We start from the raw sequence: 18,858 nt of genomic DNA, 5'->3' as shown, positions 1-18,858 counted from the left end.
GTCGAGGACCGAGAGCTCACAAAGATACGGCGGTTGTAGTATACCAGTCCGTCTACCCAAGATAAATGCGGCGGGGCCTGTCCCTTCCTGATCTCGGACGTGATTTCTCGCATCTCTGGGGATGACGCCGTTTCCTGACGAAGCACATCCAATAATTGGGGAATGGGGTGGGCCGCTGCTGCTAGAAGCACGCCATCCTGGGCGGAACTGAGGCCGTCACCAACCTCCGTTGCCGTGTCCTCCCGCGGGTCGGACTGGTCGGCGGCCTCACGTCTCGACAGTGCATCAGCTGCTCGATTTGCACTTCCTTTCTTGTATTCAATAGCGAACTTATACCCCATGAGCTTGCGCACATAAAGCTGTTGATCCGGGGTTTGCACAATCTGTTGGATCAATTCCTTCAAACTCTTTTGGTCGCTCCGAATAATGAACTCCCTCCCTAGAAGGTATTGACGCCATTTCTGCACTGCCTCCACTACAGCGTATAACTCCTTGTGATATGTAGACGCGACGCGGCGTCGAGGGCCTAGTTTCTTACTGAAAAACGCGATTGGGTGCTCCTCTTGAAGTAAAACCGCACCCACCCCCGTATCCGAGGCGTCCGTCTCTATGCAAAAAGGCCGCTCGAAGTCGGGCAGACGAAGAACAGGCGCCGTAGTCATGGCACCTTTCAGATCCAAGAAGTTAGAATCTGCTGCCGGGGTCCACACAAAAGCCTCTTTTTTTAATAACTCCGTTAAAGGCGCTGCTATCATGGCGTACCCGGCGATGAAGCGACGGTAGTACCCGGTGAGGCCCAAAAAACCACGTAGTTGCTTCACATTCTTCGGTTTAGGCCATGCCGTCATAGCACTAATTTTGTTGGGGTCGGCCTTCAGGGTCCCGTCGCCGATCAAGTGGCCCAAATACTCAATGGTGGAGCTGCAGAAAGAGCACTTGGACAACTTAACGTAGAAGTTGTGTTCCCGTAAAACATCGAGGACAGCGGACAAGTGATCACCATGAACCTCCAACGATGGGCTATACACCAGGATGTCGTCGAAAAACACAATTACAAACTTCCGCAGCATGGGCTGAAAAATAGAATTCATTGCCGCTTGAAAGGTGGACGGGGCGTTTGTTAACCCAAACGGCATCACCAAAAATTCGAAGTGACCGTCATGAGTTCGAAAAGCAGTCTTAAAGACGTCCCCATCATGCATCCTGATCTGGTGATATCCCGAGCGCAAGTCGAGCTTAGTAAATACACGTGCCTTGCCCAATTCATCAAAAATCTCGTCCGCCGTGGGTATAGGAAAATGGTCCGGGACCGTGGCGGTATTCAGTGCACGATAGTCTATGCAGAAACGGAAGGTGCCGTCTTTCTTGCGGATAAGAAGCACTGGTGACGAAAACGGGCTGTTGCTTCGCTGAATAATCCCTTGATCAAGCATGTCCTTGACCTGTCGCTCGATCTCGTTTTTCTGGAAGTAAGGATATCGGTACGGGCGCACGTTCACCGGTTGGGTCCCCGGTAAAAGGTGCACGCGATGGTCAAAGGGGCGAATTGGCGGCATTCCCACTGGTGTGCCAAAGACCCCTCTGAATTTCTCCAAAACCGCTAAGACAGCCGGCGAAAGGTTCGCGGGAAACTCTTCCCGACGTGCCGGTTCCGTTTTCTCCTCGTCGAGGCGTAGCAACACTACCTCGAATAAGTCCACGTCGTCCCCCGAAGACGATAGCATAGATACAAATTGGCGATTGATGCGACGGGGAGGCGTCACGATTCCCTTCAAGACTACCGTCTCATCCCCGTGTTGGAATTCCAGGGTCTTGCCTGCGAAGTCTGCGGCCACCTTTCCCAGGGATTCCAGCCAATCCATCCCGAGAATCACGTCCGGCCCGTGTACTGGCAGAATGTGTAGATCCACCAAAAACGTCGAACCTTGCATCTCCAACTTTGTTTGGCGCGACACATGAGAGCATAGAAGAGCCTCGCCATTCCCCACAATTACCCGAAAAGGTCGAATCGGGGACAGGGGCAGATGCAACGACTTTGCTATATCGGGGTGTAGAAAGTCCCGATCACTTCCCGTATCGATCAGCACACTCACCTCGCGTCCCTGAATCGTTCCCTCGACATGCAACGGCCGAGACCGCCGACCTCCATGCAGGGCGTTCACATAAGCGACCTCCTTCGGCTCCGAGTCCTCCCCAACATCATTCCCGGGACCGCCCTCGTCCCCCACATCGTCCTCGTCCGCATAACATAGGAGACGCTGTTTGCACACGTGCCCCATGACCCATTTTTCGGGGCAATGCCAACACAAGCCCAGGCGGGAGCGCTCTGCCTTTTCTGTTTGAGACACCCGAATTACCCCCGGGCGCTGCTGCTCCTGTGCTCTACCCGAATTCCCCTGCGATGGCCCCGTACCCGTTGCAGCTCGTGGCGGCGGGTGGGTGCTGGAGGACACCGGCATGGTGCGGTTGTCGCGGTTCTGCCAAGGCCGACGCGGCGGCCTGTCCGCTTGGGAGTCCGCGAACTCCAACGTGAGAGCCATTGCCGCGGCTAGGGAGGGCGGCCGATGGAGCCTCAGCCGCTCCTGTAAATCCGGTTTGAGACCAGCCACAAATAAGGTAAAGAGGTCCGACTCGGATACCCCCCTAACCCTGTTTAGATATTTCTCGAAGGTGTCATGGTACTCCTCCACCGTTCCTGTTTGTGTGAGTTTGGCGATCAGGCCGTAATAATTCTTGAAACTCTGCCTATCAAACCGGTGTCGCACGTCCTCCAAAAAATCTTGCCACGTTACGAAGTCGGTATTCGCACAATAATTAAACACCCACTCCGAAGCTGGGGGGTCAAATAACATCACCGCATAATGTAGACGCTGTGCCTCCGGCAACATCAAGTGGTCAAAATAATAGTGAACCCTGGACACCCAATTCGTTGCATCTGAACCATCGAAACGGGGTGGCTGCATCTTCACACGGTCCGTTTTGTCGAACCCCGACGCGGTCGATTGGAATCGCTGGGGGGGGGGTCCCAACACGAGGTCGGTCTCTCAAATTGTTGCTCTAGCCCTCCTCCCCTGCCACGGTAGTTTAGGCCACCTGGCGGGTTCCAGCCCCCCGCGCGCCCTCGGTCATCCCGACGACCACGGTCCGTCCATGGGCCCTCGCGTGAAAAACGGGTAGGGTTTCGCGGCGGAAATTCTCGCTCCCCCGGGTTACGACGGCGACAAACCTCGTCTCCCCAATCATCACCCTCGTCGAACCCTAATGGTGGTTCCGGATCGCGGCCGATTGCAGGATCGCTGTGATCGCGCCGGCGATCGGACTCGCTTCTCCATGCTTCCAAATTATCGATCTTCTCCATCATGCGGTCTAGTTTCTGACCTATCGCATCCTCGGGGCGTGAATCGTTCCCGAATCGACTCTCGAATTCACTATCGTCAAACTGTGTTCGCTGGTACGTGGTGGCGTCGCGACCGGCACCCGGCTGTTGAACGCGTCCCCCGAATCTGTTCAGTGGGTAAGATTCCTGACGGCTTGAGCCCCACACGGCCTTGCCGTTATTGTTGTATCGTTTCATGAGTACTGGATGAAAGCACCAGATGATACGACCTTACGTCGTATCCTATTTCTCCGGCGTCCTAACGAAGGATCGGCGGTAACAAAGAACCGGCTGTGCGCGGGAATTCCTCTCCGTCGGGCAGCGCGAGATCTTTAAGAGAATTCTCAATACGTTGTTTGGGCAAAAGATTAATATTTTTCATTCATATTCCTCAAGTTTGTGAACATAGCCCTATTTATAGACTAAGGACCCTAGGGTTGGTTCGACTCCTATCCTAGTTCATCTCGGGAAAGAACCAACAAAGAAAACCCGAAACGTTTATGGAAAGTAAATAATAAAAATAACTAATATCCAAAAATAAGTAATAAGAAATAAATAATAATAAAAAGACTCTTCCTATGACTACTTGGAAACATAGTCGCCCAAGAAGTCTGGCGGGCGACGGATTCTCTTCGGCCTCGCCGTTGGGATCGACGGCTGCTTCTCCCCCACCGGGCCTGCCGACTCCACTTCCTCACGGTTCAGCTCCGTCACCGGCAGCGGTGGCGGTTGATCCTGGACGGGGTCCGTATCACTTGCCTACTCATTCAACATTCCTATATAGAAAACAACTGCTCCGTCAAATACATCATAACTACATTTAACAATTTCTCATCTTCTCCTTCAAATGGGATCCTTAGAATTATACAAGGTGCTTCATTCATTCACCACATATCACTTAATTACCTCTCTCTCCCTCTCTCATGTTAACTCTCTTTAACTCTTCCAGTTTTCTTCTATTGTTTATTTCTTATAAGAAAAAGTAAAGTGGTAGAGGATGGCAGTACCTCTCCCTCTGATCTAGTCATGCCACTGGAACACTATGAATCACATTCTAATGCATGCATCTATACGTTATTCTCATCTTATTTTTGTCGGCTAAAAAATTGAAGAAATAAGAATACACATGTGACGGAAGTGTTGATTTTGATGGACAGCTAGCTATTCGTGACCGAACTGGAAAATGGTCTGCTGGGACCATCATACTATGTAAGTCCCAGATCAACTTTCACATCAATATGGAGTTTAAGTCCAAGTCATCAACAAAGGATGGATATGTTGCTTTTTGAGTAAGTTGATTTGATGAGTTGTTGTGAGACATTTTGGTGACAAATTTTGTTATTGAAATTGATGCAGTGAATCAAAGTCTAGCAACACTAGCATTTTATGGGGTGGAAGTGAATCTGGTGCTGTTTTTAACAAGAGTGCTGCAGCAAGATATCGCCGAAGCAGCCAACACTGTTAGCAATTGGACCGGCACAGTCTACATCTTCTCTCTCCTTGGTGCTTTCCTTAGTGACTCTTATTGGGGAAGATACAAAACTTGTGCCATCTTTCAAGCAATCTTTGTTATTGTAAGTTTCACTCTCCCTATTAATTTTCCTCTCTCATGTCTAGGCATCACATGATCATAAACTTATGTATTACTACCATTTTCTGCAAGCAGGGTCTAGTGCTCTTGTCACTATCCATACAGGTGTTCTTGAAGGGGTTGGCAGCGGAAGCGTGCATGAGATCCGATCACATAAATTTGATCTATTTAGCAGATTATTTAGACAAATTCTATTCGCGTAATTATCACATGTATCATGCTCATAACTTGAATTAAAACATGCTTTAGCATATAAAATCCCTAAAACATGCTCACTACAGAATTAGCCAATTAACCTCGTTGATTCAATCAAGAATCGATGATGGCTTGCTCCGTCTCCACGTGAAGATCTTCAGTACTCGACCTCTGATCTTCTGATTGGTGTCCCGGACTGTATACTGATATTTGTGTGGGCAAATCTCACCAGAATACTAGGACTCGAATAATGAAGACAGAACTCAGCTCACGGAGGGAGCAATTTTCGAATTCTCTCTCTTTCTAGAGGGGGGCGAAAATTCTAGCAATAATAATTGTGTTTTCTGTCTCCTTTATTCTCCTATTTATATTAAGTCACATATTGGGCTCAGTCAAGGATCTAAGGAAGAATTTGGACATGGCCTCACACAATTAGCTTTTTACTAATAAAATTGAACCCACAATTTAATATAAGTTTATATTGGAATATTACAAGCAACCACTACAGAAGTAATATTGCACTGCCTTTCCAAATCCGAAATTACAAGTATTCCGGGTTTCCTTTTATTTGTTTAATTCATTTCCCGCGCTTAAGATAGAAACATCCATTAATTAATTAATGTCTGCTATGGACTTAATTAATTAACATATTTTATTCTCCAAGAGTGGACTTAGCAAGAAACTCTTATTTATTATTCATAGAGTAATTAAACTCCAACTAGCTAGGTTCCGAATAATAAAACCTTGTTTCGAGCTCCTCTTGTGGATGTTATCAAACGAGACTCTCCTCGCGCACGATTCAACATAATAGCAATCCTAGCACCACTAGATAATGATCACCACTACCCAATATACCTGGATCGTTGGGTGACGAAAAACCCACACCTTTGGTAAGTCAAAGTAGTAGATACTCAATATCGTATGCTCAATGCTAACGTACATTGATTAAGAAATTAATTATCAAGACCTCGTCTTTCAGTAGATAGCATAAAGACTCGTCTTGCTGTTAGATCCATTCGGTGCTATACCACACCAATGTCATCATATTTCAATAAGGCTTAGAAATAATAGGACTGACATTGCAACCTTTCACGATAGGTAGTCTAGGTCTATCTGGGTTATGAAATTCTTATTTTTCTTTGTTCAGAACCGACCGTGTACCTTAAATTGAGCGCAGCCCACAACCGGTCTACTAGAACAAAGATTTAGACTTATGTTATGTTCGTTTATACATTTAAATATGCAATAAACATCCATTAAATGTAAAACATAACAACATTATGACAAAAATAATCTGTTGCATTCATTGGAAAATAATTATTAGAGTTTTACAGTATTCAATCACTCGAAAGGTGATTTCTAGTATACAAACCCTAACAGTTCTTCCTCAAACCCGGGGGCTGTGGGGACGAGACGACCAAATGCAACACAGATTCGAGTTGGGAGCTGGGGCTCTTCTACATCTCTATATACATGGTGGCTCTTGGCAACGGTGGCTACCAGGCTAACACAGCCACATTTGGTGCTGATCAATTCGACAAAGAGGATCCAAAAGAGGACTATTCTAAAGTGGCCTTTTTCAGCTACTTCTACCTTGCACTGAACATTGGCGAACTCTTCTCCAACACTATATTGGTATACTTCGAAGACGAAGGCCTGTGGGCCCTCCGAGTTCTGGGCCTCCTCTGCCTCTGCCACCCTCGCCCTGCTCCTCTTCCTCGGAGGCACCAATCGCTACCGCCACTTTAAGCCCAGTGGCAACCCCCCTCTCCCGCATTTCCCAAGTCCTGGTCGCCGCCACCAAGAAGTGCAGCGTATGGTTCCCACCAGGCGAAGATTCCGCCAACTTGTTTGAACCTGAGGGATCCAAGAACGGAGCCCTGAAGATGCTTCACACGCAGGGGATCAAGTAAGTGCGTTACACTTCAATTCAAGTCAAATACAGACTTATACAGTGGTTTCAGTTCTCTCTTTACATGCTGCTGCTGACATGAATTTGCGTTGCAGATTCTTGGACATGGCAGCATTCGTAACGACGCAGGACGAGGAGGAGCTGAAGCAGAGCGAGTACAAGAACAACCTTTGGCGGCTCTGCCCCATCTCGCAAGTGGAGGAGGTGAAGTGCATACTAAGGCTCATCCCCATCTGGCTCTGCACCATCATCTACTCGGTCGTATTCATGCAGATGGCCTCCATCTTCGTGGAGCAGGGCGACACCATGAACACGCAGATCTCCACCTTCCGGATCCCAGCTTCCAGCATATCATGCTTCAACCTCCTCAGCATGGCCGTCTTCATATTTTTGTATAGGAGGGTGGTGGACCCGGCCGTGCACGGGGTGAGGAATGACTCCAAGTGGCTGACCGAGCTACAGAGGATGGGGATCGGGCTGGTGATCGCGGTGATGGCAATGGTGTCTGCGGGGATAGTGGAGTGGTACAGGCTGAAATACGCGAGGAGGGATTGTAAGCAGTGCCAGGGTTCGAGCACACTGTGCATAATGTGGTCGGTGCCACAATACGGGCTGATCGGAGAGTCTGAGGTGTTCATGTACGTAGGGCAGCTGGAGTTCTTCAACGCGCAGGCGCCGGAGGGGCTGAAGAGCTTCGGGAGCGCGCTGTGCATGACGTCGATATCGCTGGGGAACTACGTGAGCAGCCTGCTGGTGTCGATAGTGATGAAGATATTGTAAGTAAAGAAGAGATAATTGAGTTCAATCGATTGTGTTCGTTGATAAGTTGATGCCTCACCCTTAATATAGGGTTTGTTACAATATAAATTAGGTAGAGAATAACTCTATTTCTAGGAGGTTATTTACTCTATCAATTACAATGTTTTCCTATAATATCTTCTCACATATTTGGTAAGTCTTGGGCAAGGAGGTATAGGGTTGACACTCCCCCTCAAGTTGAGCAACGGCATCCCCGATACTCAACTTGTCCAGAACCTCACTGAAGAACTTCGGATTCACTGCCTTGGTGAGGATGTCAGCCAGTTGTTCTTCTGATCGGACAAATGGAAGTTCCACAATTCCCCCTTCAATTTTCTCCTTAATAAAATGGCGATCGACTTCCACATGTTTTGTCCTATCATGTTGGACTGGGTTCTCGGAAATACTGATGGCAGCTTTGTTGTCACAGAACAATTGGCTTTTTCGTGTAGGTGGGAATCCAATTTCAGTGAGTAGCCTCCTCAGCCACAGTATCTAGTGTTGCCCACGGTTCGAAAACCAGCGGTTCCAGTTTGGAACTGCCGGTTCCGGTTTTGGCGGAGGCGGAACCGGAACCGGACCGTGAGGCTATTTCACGGTTCCGGTTCCGGTTCGGAACCGCCGGTTTTCCGGCGGTTTTGGCGGTTCCGGTTTTCGAACCGGCTGTTTCGCGGTTCAATTATTATTATTATTATTTTAAATTTGAAATTTGGCTTTATACAACAAATCGGAACAAGACAATGCATAATTCAAGCACAAATAAGATGAATAAGGAGAAAATGAAATAAATTTTATTGATTTTGGGTTGTAACGGACAACGATACATTACAATTTACAATACATAAGTATACAATACAACAATGTAATATAATTTACAAGTGTCGTGGCCTCGTCGGACTCGGAAGGTAAATAAAAAAAACATGAAATGGGGGGTAAAAAGGAAAAATTGAAAAGGGCTTGGGATCAACTTAAACTTTCAAAGTTAAACTTTTCAAATTTAAGTTGAGTTGCCTACGTATCCACAATTTTATTGACGAATCAAAGCCCACGTAGTTCTCTTACCTTGGGATCAACCCTTTTTTCTTGCAAAATGTTGCCCATTTTCTAAGCAAACACATATCAGCACGCCATATACACATTGCTGCATTTCTAATAGGGGCAATTTGATCTTCCAAAGCAACCAATGCATCTCGAACACACATAGTCAGAATATTATTCAAGCATCTAGCATGGAAAAAATTAGCACTAATAGATAGTTTGTTCTGATTTTTTCCATGCTAGATGCTTGAATAATGTTCTGACTATGTGTGTTCGAGATGCATTGATTGCTTTGGAAGATCAAATTGCCCCTATTAGAAATGCATCAATGTGTATATAGCGTGCTGATATGTGTTTACTTAGAAAATGGGCAACATTTTGCAAGAAAAAAGGGTTGATTCCGAGAAGAATTTTCATAGATCATTCAGGATGCGGCTAAGTTGTACTTGAAGATCATTAAAATATATTCCCCATTTGATAAATATCTTATTGGTGAAAAAGTGGGTATCTTTGGGGCAGATGGTACTGGAACACAAATTTATATATGGAATCTGGATGAATGAGGATCAGATTATAGTTTAAAATGGGAAGCTGGGTTCATTGGCGGCCAGTTAACCCAGCTTCCCATTTTAAACTATAATCTGATCCCCATTCATCCAGATTTCATATATAAATTTGTGTTCCAGTACCATCTGCCCCAAAGATACCCACTTTTTCATCAATAAGATACTTATCAAATGGGGAATATATTTTAATGATCTTCAAGTACAACTTAGCCGCAACAACGATACATTACAATTACAATACATACAGTGATACAACAATGTAATATAATTTACAAGTGTCGTCGGACTCGGAACGTAAATAAAAAAACATGAAATGGAGGGGAAAAAAATAATTGAAAAGGGCTTGAGCTCAACTTAAACTTTCGAAGTTAAACTTTTCAAATTTAAGTTGAGGTGCCTACGTATCCACAATTTTATTGAGGAATCAAAGCCCACGTAGTTCTTTTACCTTGCTTACCTATTTGGTCGGCCGTGCTCGCCGTTCACCGCCCCCCGTCATTGCTATTGTTGAGTGCTCTCGCTTCTGACCTCGTCATCGCCATCGGAGGAAAATTCTTCACCATCACTCTCTACACGGAAGTCGAAATCCGGCTCTTGTGCTCTCATGTCCGCCTTTGCCCAATCATCAAGTAGCATAGTGGCTTCCATGTTCTTGGCGGAGAGATTGCTCCTTTTATCGTCTAGGACACAACCGCCGACACTAAAAGCTTGCTCAACGGCGACGGTGGAAGCGGGAACGGCGAAAATCTCCTTAGCCATGATGGATAGTATCAGAAACTCTTTGTCATGTGTTCCCCACCAATTAAGGACGTCAATTTGTTGCGTAGGAGGACCTGCATCTTGAAAAATAGAGCGCGATTCCAAATATATATCTAACTCACTAGTCGCTCTAGTCCTATTGGTTGTAGTACCGTATAGATCTTGCAATTGTGATACTACGTCTGGATCAATCATGACATTGCTAAACTCCCTGCCACCAAAATCAAATGTGGAAGGACTAGGAGGAGCACGTACCTGGTGAGCGGTGTTGTAGCGCATTTCATATTCCGCATAGAGAGCACGAAGTGCACTATCTAACCTTAGTTTGATTTCATCAACATCCGAAATACTTAGTTCGAAGCATTCTCCTCTTGTCAAGCCCATTTCGCGGAGTTGAGAAAAATCCAAATCGTGCAAACAACCATAGTACATGTCTAAAATTTTATAAACACCATGCAACTTCCACTTTGGATCCAAGCATTTTGCAATCAAAAACACATTTGGAATACGTGAAAAATATTTTAACCACTTTTCAACCATATAAAATAAAATTGCCCTCAACTCAATGAATTGAGTATTTTTCACACAAGTTTTAAAACCAATTGCCACATACATGCAATGCTCCAAAACGCGCACAGAAGTAGGATAATAAACACCGGATAACTCAACAGTGGCATTTTTTAAAGCGTGGAATAATCGAAATAAATCCATGCTGTGGTCCCAACAAGCGGGTATCAAAATCAAATCAGAAAGAACATAAGGACAACTTCTAAAAAAATCACATAAATACTCAATGTGGTTCAAAGTCGACTCCAACATATCATATGTCGAGTTCCAACGAGTTGAAACATCCAAACGAAAGTTGGTGTACCTGCATTGCTTACTATGACAATATCTCTTCCAAGCTCTACCAATAGGAGCTTTGTTATGAATCAACTTCACAACAGTTCTAATAGGATCAACATACTTTTGCCACAAATCGATCGCATCTTGAACACACAAATTCAAAATATGGGCAATACATCGCACATGAAAATATTTGCCATCAATAACAGGAGAACATGCACTGATTAGTTCATCTATGCTAGCAGTGTTAGCGCTAGCATTGTCAAAACCAATTGAAAAAATTTTATTGATCAATTGAAATTCATTCAAAACTTGAATGATCAATTGAGCAATTGCTTGTGCAGTGTGTGGTGCGGGAAATTCCCGAAATGCAATCAAACGTTTGTTTAAAGTCCAACTGTGATCAACGAAATGCACAGTGATGCCCATATACGAATTTTTACAAAAACAATCAGTCCACACATCAGAACAAATAGAAACTTTATGCCCTAAGTTAATAATAAACGTACCTAATTGCGCCTTCTTTTCCATGCATTGTCGAACAACGGCTCGAGTCATTGAAGTTCGACTCAATTTTCTTGCAGCGGCATTATAAACTTGCCGCATACTCGACTCAAAAGCATCGTTATCAAAAGCATTGAATGGAAAATGTTTCATAACGGCAAATCTAGACATCACATTAAGAGCATTTTTGTGATCATATTTCAAAAGAGTATTGCTACACGTACCTGATGTTTGGGATGAACCCGTCCCACTCCCGGTCCCGACTCCATGTTGAAAGTTGAGTTGCGTTTGGGTTGGAGCGATACCAAACTCGACCGGATGCGCTTTCTCCATGTGACGGGTAAATGTACCATATCCTCCACCCCTTCGGAATGTGTATACGTTTTCGCAATAGTTGCAATACACATTATAAGTGTTAGGATCGTTACTATCTTGTACCTTCTTGAAATGTTTCACCATGATGTTTGAGGTTAAAGACCTTTCAGCTGGTCTAAGAGGTTGAGGAGGTTGTCCTCGACCACGACTACGACCACGGTCACCACGCCGACTCCTTGGTGGTGGTGGGGGTGGCATTTCTTGAACCTCTTCTACCTCCTCCCTCTCCTCCTCGTCGTCATCATCAGCATCGTCTTCATCAACATTCACAGGGGTTGGACTTTGTTGTGAATAGGCACCGCGACCGGGAGCACCACTACCGGTACCAACATAAGCATCGCCTTGGTATTGAGAGCGAGAGAGAGCAATAGCATGTGCCACATCTTGCTCTTCTCTAGCCTACAAAATAATATTTGTATTGTAAATACAAAATAAAATTATGAACAATAATGTAATGTAATTTAAAATTAATTAAATTAGTAGATAATAAATATTAACCTGCCACTCATCCATGTTCATTTGAGAAATTTCATCAATAACGGATCTCCGAGATGGCCTCTTGGCCTTTCCCTTTCCCTTATCAACACGACCTTCTCGGGATGAAGACATATTGCTATGTAGAAATGTAGAAATATGGAATAATATATTTTTTTTTGTTTTAGCAATTGAGAAAGGAAGACAACTTATAGAACTACGGGAACAAGTATAAGTGTATAACAATGCGTAATAAGAGTAGCACTTGCGTAATTAAATGGAAGCACAATAGCACAAATGAGAAATTGGAGACAAAGAGAGAGAATTGGGAGATTGAAGAGAGAAACTCTTATTAACACAAGAGTGGGGTGAATGTAAATGAGGATAGAGGGGGGTATTTATAGATAAAAATGGAGGGGAAAATGGAAGAATTCGAATTTGAAATTTGAAATTTTTTTTTTTGAATTTTCAGAAAACCGGCGGTTTTTGGCGGAAAACCGCCGGAACCGCCGGTTTCCGGGCAAAACCGCCGGTTTCCGGGACAAAACTGCCGGTTCGGTCAACGAAACCGTCTGCAAAAGCTGCGCAATGTCTCCTCGTGTCTCGCGCCGCAACCGGATACTACTGAACCGGCGGTTAACCGCCGGTTCACGTCCCAAAAACTGCCGGTTTTTCAGCTAAAAAGCTGCCGCCGTCGGCCCCATCCCCATGCCTTGATATACACGCCCGAACCGGCGGTTCCGCCGGTTAACCGCCGATTCGGTGACGGTTCCGGTTTGAAATATTTTGAACCTGAACCGGACCGCGACCCGAATTCCGACGGTTCCGGTTTGGGAAAATGGCCACGGTTCCGGTTCGGAACCGGAACCGGTGGGCATCTCTAACAGTATCTCAGTTAGGCCACTTTTTATTCCTCTGAATTCTGCTTCTGCACTTGATAACGCCACAACCTTCTGCTTCTTGCTTTTCCAAGTGATTAGATTCCCTTCAACAAATGTGAAGTATCCACCAGTCGACTTCCTATCTATCGGATTACTTGCCCAGTCTGCGTCAGTGTATCCATCTATCTCAAGATCTTCACTCTTCCTCAATAGTACTCCATAACCTGTAGTTCCCTTTAAGTATCGGACAATTCTCATGGCTGCATCCAAGTGGTTCACTTGAGGACGGTGCATGAACTGACTCACAATTCCAACAGCATATGCGATGTCCGGTCTCGTATACGCTAAGTAGATAAGCTTGCCCACCAACCGTTGATATTCTTCACGGTCGGCCAACTTGGCACCTTATTCAAACCTCAATCCATGGTTCATCATCATTGGAGTATCAGCAGGCTTACAGTCCAACAAACCTGTTTCAGCTAGGAGGTCGAGAATATATTTCTTCTGTCGCAGAAAAATTCCTTTCTTTGACCATAGTACTTCTATTCCCAGAAAGTACTTAAGGGGCCCTAGATCCTTCATCTCGAATTCTTGGAATAAGTGTGCCCTTAGGTTGCTGATTTCCTCTACATCATTTCCTGTTATGATCATGTCGTCTACATAGATGAGAAGACATGTCGTTTTTCCACCTCGTTTCTTCAAAAAAAGGGTGTGGTCTGAGTGACTTTGGGTGCACCCATACTTCAACATAGCCTGTGAGAACCTGCCAAACCACACTCTAGGCGACTGTTTTAGCCCATAAAGTGTTTTCCTCAGTCTGCAGACTTTCTTACCTCATGTGTATCCTGGTGGCATCTCCATATAGACTTCTTCATTTTCTTTTAGCTCTCCATGTAGGAATGCGTTGGTTACATCAAACTGGTGCAGGGGCCAATCCTTGCATGTAGCTACAGCCAGCAGTGTTCTGACCGTGTTCATTTTGGCCACTGGAGAGAAGGTCTCTTCCTAGTCAACTCCGTACGTCTGAGTGTATCCTTTTGCAACTAGTCGGGCCATGTACCTTTCAATCGAACCGTCAGCTCTTCTCTTGATGGTGAATATCCATCGACACCTCACTGGTTTTTTTCCTTCTGGAAAGTCACATTCCTTCCAAGTTTCGTTTCTGATGAGGGCATCCATTTCCTTTTTCATTGCTTCCTTCCAGTGTTTGTGTTTTATTGCTTCAATCCATGAGCATGGTATCTCCTCGTCTTCATATAGGGCTGCTTCAAACGCTCGTGCCATTTCAGTGAGCTGTCCCTGTGCAGTATTGACTATGGAATACTGCGTCTTCATTCCTTTCCAGTCTGGTGAGTACCTCTTGGGTGGTACCCCTCTGGTGCTCCTTGGAGGTAAAGTTAAACCTCCCATGTTTCTTCCACTGGTCTCCGTGGGTTCACTGACTTCTTCATGTTCCTGTCTCAGATTGTTATGTTCAACATTATCACTATTGCTTACCAGAGGAATCATAGACGGAGAAGATGGTGTAGAATTGTCACCGAGCTCTTCAGGTTGACTATGAGACTCTGTAGACGGCTCGATGGGACTACTGTGCGCATCGTCTGTTGGACCAACGTCAGGCACAGAGACTGGATTTGACAAACAAGGATTCAGGTTCTGGTGAACTGGGTCGCTAACTGGAAGGCAACTGAGATGGTCACTACTATTGTTTCCCTCCCCCTGACCACGAAGTTGGGTGTAGTAGTATTCACTCTCAACAAAATCACAATTCATGGTTGTGTAGAGGTGTTTGGTTTTAGGATCATAACACCGATACCCTTTTTGGTTTGCCCATATCCCACAAAAACACACTTAACAGAGTGGGGAGCAAGTTTGAATCGGTTATGTTTCGGAATATGGACAAAAACAGAACAACCAAAAATGCGGGGCTCGAGATTAAGAGGTGGTGGTATTTGATGGTGGGCACTAAACACGTCAAGTGGGGTAGCAGAGTTAAGGGTTTTGGTCGGCAGTCGGTTTATGAGGTACACGGAAGTAGCTAAGGCTTCTGGCCAGAAGGTGTTGGGTACGTGGGATTCAATTACTAGGGCTCTAGTCATTTCAAGGAGAGTTCTATTTTTTCGTTCTGCTACTCCATTTTGTTCCGGAGTGTGAGGACAAGTGGTTTGGTGAACTATTCCTCTCTTAGAAAAAAAAGCTTGCATATTTGAATTAACAAATTCACCCCCATTATCTGACCTAAGAATTTTAATATTTTGGCCATATTGAGTTTGCACAAGAGCATAAAACCGAGTGAACCTTTCACAAACCTCAGATTTTGATTTTAAAAAATACACCCAAGTCATACGTGTGCAATCATCTATAAAAAGAACAAAAATACTTAAACCCATTACCACCCAAAATAGGGGCAGGACCCCAAACATCAGAATGAACAATGGAAAATGGAGATTTCTCTCAGGTATTACTGAATTTAAAAGAGTGTCTATGGATTTTGGCCAGAAAACAAGTATCACAGTTTAAAATTTGAAGTTTGCTAGTAAGTTTAGGAAACAATAATCGTAAATATCCTATAGAGGGATGTCCTAACCGGCGATGCCACATCTAGGCCTGTGAGTCAGTCGGTCCGTGAGTCAGCATCGCAGTCCCGTGTTGAGCCATCCTGTCCACATAGTAAAGCCCTTGACGCTCAGTGCCCAATCATCATCACCGTCTTGATATCCTGTAATGCACAAAAATTTGGTTGCATTAGTAGGTTACAATTTAGCTCTTTAGTGACATGACTAACAGAGACAAGTTTCAGCGCCAGAGAGGGAACGTAGAGACAGTTCGACAATTGCAGTGTAGGAGATAGTTTGATAGTGCCTGCTCCGGCGACTGGGATCATATGACCATTCACTGGGCGAACAAAGCTCTTTCGAGAAGTAGAGATGTTAGTAAAATTAGACGCATCGAAAAACATAGTGTTCGTGGCGCCACAGTCAAAAATCCAAATGTTCTCCTTGTCCAATTTTGTTGTGACGGAGGAATTAGCTAGGGCATCAAAGGAATTCTGGCAAGTGATGTTGGGCGAAAATTCAAGCGTAGTGGGCTGAGGGTTGGTTTTTCCAAAGCTTTTGGATTTTGTGAATATTTGGGGCTTGTTCGGCAATTTATCCAGTCTGGGGAGTTTTTTATGGGATAAATTAGGACTGGGGGGTGGTCTTCGGAGATTTGGTGAAATACTGAGGCGGAAGTGCAAGGAATTTTCTGGGTGGTGCCTGGTGTGTAGTTTCTTAAGTCTGATGGGGCCAATGTGTGAGGAATTTCTTTGGTGGTGCCAATTGTGTAAAATAGGGGTTTAAATTGAATACTATTACAATTAGGGCTTAAATTCCCCCAATTGATACCTGCAACGGAGAAGACCCTTGCCGCAGCTAAGGAACTGACTCCTTCATCTCCGGCAGGGCGATCGTCGGCCTGGGTGAAGTACGCCGCCCCGGAACTGCTCGCTGTTCTGCCGGCGTCAGCAGTCCGGCTGTCCCCCACCGCGGTGGCCACATGTCCGCCGCGATTCCCTATTTTTGCAGCTTTGTTCCGCTTCATATCGTCCCACCATTCCGGAAATCCGATGAGGAGGAAACATCCTTCCTTCGTGTGCTTCTTCCCACTGCAATGTGTGCAAGTCAGACGACTCTTGTCGTCCTCCAGCCGCTTCTGCCATGGGTGATTCGTCGGAGTCTGAGGGCTTCCGGTGCTGTGGTGATGGGTGAGAGCGAGGCCAGAGCCGATGCATGGGTTCGGTGGGCCGCTTGTGCCGATCCCCTGAATCTGGTTGTTGACGAACTCCCGGCGAACTCGCGCGTATGCCTCACGTGCCGACGGTAACGGTTCTGACCTGATTAACTCCTTCTTGACTGCCTCATATTTATCGTCTAGAGCAGTGACGAATTGGTATAGGCGTAGCCGTTCTTTGGTCATTGGCGTTGTTTCCCGTCGGTCAATGGAGATCCAGAGATTCTGGAGTTTGTTCCATAGTGATTCTAAGGACATCTCGTCTTGCTTGATGGTATTTGTCTGTCTGTGCAGGTCGTAGACTTGGACAGGGTCGGCTCCGCTGCCGTATGTTACGGCCAGCCCATCCCAGAGCTCCTTGGCTGTGGCATATTGTGAAACTTCGTTCACAAGGTCCGACGCCATGTTGTTGATGATCCAACTAAAGACGCAATGGTCTCGTTGCTGCCATTGTTGGTAGTTGGGGTCGGTACGGGGTGGAGGGACGGAAACTCCATCGATGTGAGACGTCAGTCCCTTTCCCCCGATCGCCCTGTCCATGAGGTTGGCCCAAAGGGGGTAATTGTCCCCATCGAGTTTTGTTTTTACCGTGATTTCACCCAACGATTCGGGGTGATGATTTTTTTATGGTGTTTTGTTTGGGACTGAACTCATGCTCTGCCGTAGGAACTCCGCGAATTGCGCGGCGAGTTCCGCGGGGAAGGGTGATGGGTTTGGGGATTCAGTGGTGTTGTGAGATGTTTCTGTATCGGAGGATTCTGACATGGTTGCTGCTGTGTTGCAGATTGGAAAAAAAGGTCGGGAAAGGTATGTTATGGGTGATGATGAAATTTTTCTGAGCCCGAACCTGCTCTGATACCATATTGTAAGTAAAGAAGAGAGAATTGAGTTCAATCGATTGTGTTCTTTGATAAGTTGATGCCTCACCCTTAATATAGGGTTTGTTACAATATAAATTAGGTAGAGAATAACTCTATTTCTAGGAGGTTATTTACTCTATCAATTACAATGTTTTCCTATAATATCTTCTCACGTATTTGGTATGTCTTGGGCAAGGAGGTAGGGTTGACAGAAGATATCGACGGAGGACAACGTGCCCGGGTGGATACCGGGGAACCTCAACAGGGGGCATCTGGACAGGTTCTACTTTTTGCTGGCCGGGCTGACGGCGATTGATCTCGTGATATACGTGGGCTGCGCGTCGTGGTACAAAAGTATCAAGTTCAGTTGGGAAGAAGATGAGGTGTAAGTAGATCCTCATTCTTTGAACTTGAACAGAGGAGTTTGGGGTATATTATGCATCTTGAAATCATGAATGGCAATTTTGCAATTAACTCCTGCTCCTCTTTTGCAAACTGCATTTTTACCTGCAATCTAAATCCCATTCATTAGATTTTCAAACCTAATATCAAGAAATAATAAATTATGTCAATACATTGTCAAAGAATGTCAACTTGTATTATAAAAATGTCAATTTATTGATATTAATATTCTTCTTGTTCCAAGAAAGTTGAGTCACATCTTTTTAATCTCATTTTAAAAAAAGCGTAATAAATAGTTTAAATGGATAAACAATAAAGTAAAAACGAGAATAATGTAAATAAAACTCTCGTCTGTATTATTCTCGGTTTTACTTTACAATTAATATACTTTAACTATTATGGACAGAGAGAGTATTTATTAAGGAAGTTGATGCACACATTTTGGTAAGTCTGTTTATCCCGTTGGGGCAACTTGAAATTCAAATTTATATGGCTAGAATTGTAAATTTT

At 45.1% G+C, this 18,858-nt stretch overlaps 1 pseudogene; it reads left to right on the top strand.

Annotated features, from left to right (window-relative positions):
- The first annotated feature begins 3,261 nt into the window (after positions 1 to 3,261).
- LOC121757447 lies at positions 3,262 to 18,366 on the top strand (annotated as a pseudogene).
- The last annotated feature ends 492 nt before the right edge of the window (positions 18,367 to 18,858 follow it).

The sequence above is a fragment of the Salvia splendens genome, chromosome 12 (assembly GCF_004379255.2).
Source record: "Salvia splendens isolate huo1 chromosome 12, SspV2, whole genome shotgun sequence".
NCBI classification, from domain to species: Eukaryota; Viridiplantae; Streptophyta; class Magnoliopsida; order Lamiales; family Lamiaceae; genus Salvia; species Salvia splendens.
The sequence above is the reverse complement of the archived record's forward strand: the minus strand, read 5'-3'. Positions and strand labels throughout refer to the sequence as shown.